Here is a 4,859-nt window from a genome sequence, read left to right as displayed (position 1 = left end):
TAAAAGAGAAGGGAAAAAAGTAAGAAAAAAGTGGTGTTAGTGGAATGTGGGGTCCATATTATTAGTATGAGAGAAGGGAAAAAAAGTAAGATAGAAGTTGTTGAAAACTTTCCTTTTTTAAATGTCCCATATTTTTCGTGGACAGCCAAAAATGAAAAATGTGTCGTATTTTTCGTGGACGGAGAGAGTATAACAAAATGTTGAGAGCTTAAGAGAGAATGAAGAATACTTTTGTTGGTGTGTAATTCATCCACGACTCTATGCCTTTTATGGACACAAAATCAGGATTTGAGAGATCATGAAATTAAAATATCATAAATTATAAAATTAAGAGAATAGAGGTTACATATTTTTGTTAATTGTTCATTATCCTATTTAAAGATTTGTAACCCGCTTAGTATAAGTAGTGCTTTAAAAATTAGTCAAAGTGGTCATTAAAATATTTAAATAAATATTCATGAGAGTCACTTATAAAATTTCAATTCATGCCTATGACTTAAAAATATTTAAATTTTTTCCAAGTACTCATAAATTCCCACATCTATTTTATGTATTTGAAAATGACGCATAGTTAAATTATTGGATGCAAAATTAAGGTAATTTAGTTCGACACCCTAATAAGCAGTTACATCGCCAAAACTAATTTTACACTAATTTAGAAATTTTTATATATTACATTTACCTTCCTTGCACAAAATAATTATTCAAATCCTCCTAAAACTCGTCTTTTATATATGTATAGATTAATACTTCCTCCATCTCCTATTATATGTTCTAATTTTTCATTTTAGGATATCCCTTGTCAAAGTCTTATTTCGTTTTTACAAATTTTGGTAATAGTCATTACTCTTCACTCATACTATATTACCCTCCGTCTCACTCAAGATGTCGACATTCTTGAGTAGCACGGGATTTTAGGAGTTGTCAGGCAAAATAAGTAAAGAGAAAATGTAGTTGAATATTTTAATGAGAAGAGAGAGAGAGAGATTTATTTCCAAATATAGAAAATGAACATCTATCTATAGTGGGACAAACTAAAAGAAAAATGTGAATATCTTGAATGACACGGAAGGAGTATAAAATAGTTATAAAGATAGGATACCAATAACTTTTCAATCTACTTTCTTCCGTATCTTTAAAACCCGTGTGGGGTAAAAAAAACACATATTAAGAAACAAAGGAGAGTATTATCCTTAAAATTGTGCACATGTCTAGACCATTAAATTTTTTATTCCATACAATCTTATCCTTGCCTTACAAAAAAGTACTAATAATATTTAATGAGAAAAGATATGCTACATACCTTATGTGAGCTTCTTATATGGGCACCACTCTCGTTTGACGCGCGTATAACGTTGTACATTTCGATTTATATATTTAGTTTAGTTCTAATACATTAAAAAATAATATTAAAATTTTTAATTTCACAAAATTCATAAAAATCAAAGCTCGATTTGCTCGTTTTCTCTATATTTAGTACTATAAATTAAGAAAACGAGCAAATCGAGCTTTGATTTTTATGAATATTGTGAAATTAAAATTTTCAATAACATTCTTTAATGTATTAGAATTAAACTAAATATATAAATCAAAATAAACAACGCTATACCTGCGTCAAATGAGAATGGTGCTCACATAACGTATATAGGATATCATTCCCCATATTAATTACACAATACATAGTTATATATGCGTGACTTGCCTAATTTAACGATGCAAAGACAAGTAAAACAAGGATACTCTTTTATATCTCTATTTTCTTTTTTGAGAGGAATCTTATAATAGGGAAAATGTAATACCCGCACCCTTATTTCTTTTCTTTCCTTTCGTCATTTTAATGTCGAACTAAAGATGTAATGTTCTCTTTTCGTGAAGATTTAGTGGAACTCGAGCCTTTAATGAAACTTAATCTTTTTAGTTGCAAAGTAAAAGCTAAAGAAATAATCGAACGAACTAAAACAAACTAAAATACATTATGGAATATAAAGAATTTTCGAATAGCTTTACATATCCAATAAACTATTAACTAACTTCAAAAGTTTACGAGGATCAAAGGCTTCAAAGAAAGAAAACTAAGGATAAATTTTTGATGCACTTCGGGCCTCTTCTCCAGGCCCGAACTATAGCCCATCTTTGAGCAGTCCGTCGGGCCGAAGGGAGCGGGCCGAGCCTGAGAACAACACAACAGCCACACCTTCCTTTCTCACCTACAAGACTACAAACAAAGTAATTATTGCATATGTACAAAAGACTACAAACAAAGTAATTATTGCATATGTACAAGAGAGTTAAGGGATTCTCCTATTAAAGAAAAGGAACAACATCTCTTTAACTTGAAGACCCAAGACTTACCATTTAGGGCAAGTCAAAGCCAGCTTTCCTCCTCCTCTCAAGGCAGCCTCCTGCATTCTCTTGGCATCTCATGCAAGAACAAACAAAGAATTTAATGGCTAAGTACCAAGTACCATCAAATGAAACCAAAACAACTTGAATTAGAATGCTACAAAAATGAATCATAAGAGATCTTGCTGTTATGTAAAACCAAAACTGCAGCAACAGCCATTTAATTCCCCATAGTACACCAAGATCAACCTATAAAAACCCCGTCCACGCCACCTTTGAACACTCTCCTACACAACTTCAAATTTTCCAGCAACATAGCAAGTTTGAGAGGAAGAAAGCTGAGGTTTAAGAGCTGAATTCTCAAGGCAGCCGCAGCTTCAAGAGGTATTCCACCTCCAACCCTTCTCCCCCCGCGGCTGTTAACTAATAAAAGATTTAGTATAAGCATAGAACAACAACACCTTTGCTCAACAACCAAGTTTTCACCACAGTAATCAAATGCAAGAACTTAGACTTGCTATAGGAATTTCCACAAGACTAAGCATTTTTTTTTTCTGCCAAGAATCACAACATAAAGCTTCTGCCACAAACCCAATTAATGGACTCAATAATCAAACTCTCACAAGATCAAAGCTTGAACATCACCAATAGTCAAGAATCGAATTTACATAGGTTGCTAAATAAACCCACGAATTGAGCTAAGCAAAAGAAGGCAGAAAACTTAGCTTATAGAGAGATTGTCCGGCGGTGGTGCGACGGGAGGCGGAGAGTTCCTCCGTGACGTCGATGGAAGGCGACGAGTAGCAGTGGAGTTTTGCCGCAGGCGAAGCTGCAGCTTGACGGAGAGCCGGATGGCGAGACGGGCAGCGATTGGCGAGCCTGTAGAGGCCGAGAAAGGGGCTGCCGCGCACGGTAACACCTCCAACGACGGAGTACAACCACGGCGGTGACTATTTCCTCCGGAGACGGCGACGATTTCGCAAGAGATAGAGGAACCGGAGGAAGGGAAAGGCGACGCCTTCTCCCTAACCGGGACAGCAGCGGCTGTTCCACCGCGTCGGGGAGCGGCGAGGCCTCAGCCGTGCGGCGACGGCGGAAACTCCGCGGCGAGTTCGCCGAAGATGAAAGAGAGTATGGATGAGTCGAAGGGAAACCCGATCCGTGAAAAAGAAAGGTTACTCCGTGCGTGGATTCTCCGGCGACCGGCGTGGAATCGTCGGAGTGGCGATTTCACCAAGGGAAGAGAGGAAGAAGAAGCTGTTGTACAGTTTTTGCAATTTAGGGATTTTAGAAGAGGAAATCACGATGGGGAAGGGAGTATATTGGGCCTCTCTTTTTTTTATTTTGTTTGGGCCTCTATTAACTAAAAACATGGGCTAGAGTTTATATGGGAGATGGGCTAGTGATTTAAAGTATTAAGTTGGGCCCTTGTAAAGAAAATTTAAAAGTATGGGCTAAGAAATTAAATAGAGAATTGAGTTGCTATAGAATTTAATTATGGAGTTTGGGCCATCAATTAAAATAAAAGTATAGGCTAAGAATATAATTAAATCATGGGCCCTCCTATGATATTGGTTAAATAATTAATGGTTCGCTAATTATTTTCACGAAGATAAGTCTAATTTTCCGGTTAATTTAAGTGCTCGAATAATTATTTTTAAGAATTTATGCGCTAACTATGAATAGACCTCGAGCTTATTTTTTTGTGCTTAATTAATGGCATAAGGGGGTAACACCCTCTAGTTAAGCGAATAATTTTTCCCAATTAAATTAAATCTACTGATTTAATTAATATTCAAGAATTCTAGAACTTTTTCTAGAAAAATAAGAAAAAGAATAAAAGAGCACGCACTTAGGATGCATTCACGTTTAAGCTTAATTGATTTCTCAAAGTCTAATTAAGTATTATTTTATTTCCTAAAGGGACGTCTTTGCACGTCGTCTGAGGCCAAGTTAAAGAAATTTACGGAAAGGGATTTAGCTTTTGAGGTGGGCATTCTTTCAAAACGTGGTTTTAGTATGAAAATGTGAATCTTTACTCAAGTATGCATGTCATGTTTTGTTTTATGATTACCTATCTGCTTGGCTATGCCAATTTAGTTAAATCGGATTCGGGTCCCAGTAGGGCCGCAAACCCTACTAGGACTAGTGTACACATAAGGGGACCGTGAGCTAACATAAGAGTTGTCGGTCCAGTGACCGTCGTGGAATGTGGCCACATTCCCGGTTCACACAATGTTCAGATATGGTATATTTAAGTGATGTGATTGCGCAATTAAAATCTTTATGAAAGGAAAAGTATTTAGTGACTCGGGTCTTTTAAATAAAACCCCGTGATCACTCAACTGTGGCTTGACAAATAAAATAGAACTATTTTTGGCAATGTGCCCACTGAGTATATCAAATACTCAGTCCTGCATGTTATTTTCAAATGTGCAGGTTGAACGTGGACGAGCAAGCAAAGGTGTTGGGAACGACCCTTAAATAAGTAGATATGTAGCCCAAGGTAGTATGTC

General features: G+C 36.2%; 1 long non-coding RNA gene across 1 annotated transcript; it reads right to left on the bottom strand.

The window, feature by feature from the left end:
* Window positions 1-1,954: 1,954 nt before the first annotated feature.
* Window positions 1,955-3,628, bottom strand: LOC125199638 (uncharacterized). The gene is made up of 2 exons (XR_016135203.1): window positions 2,353-3,628; window positions 1,955-2,215 (listed from the first exon to the last, which is right to left on the bottom strand). It is a non-coding gene; the product is annotated as an uncharacterized LOC125199638 (long non-coding RNA).
* Window positions 3,629-4,859: the final 1,231 nt, after the last annotated feature.

This window comes from Salvia hispanica, chromosome 2, assembly GCF_029641045.1.
Source record: "Salvia hispanica isolate PSC_SH4W2 chromosome 2, Shi_PSC_v1, whole genome shotgun sequence".
NCBI lineage: Eukaryota > Viridiplantae > Streptophyta > Magnoliopsida > Lamiales > Lamiaceae > Salvia > Salvia hispanica.
Note: the sequence above shows the minus strand (reverse complement) of the source record. Positions and strands in the feature narration are given on the sequence as shown.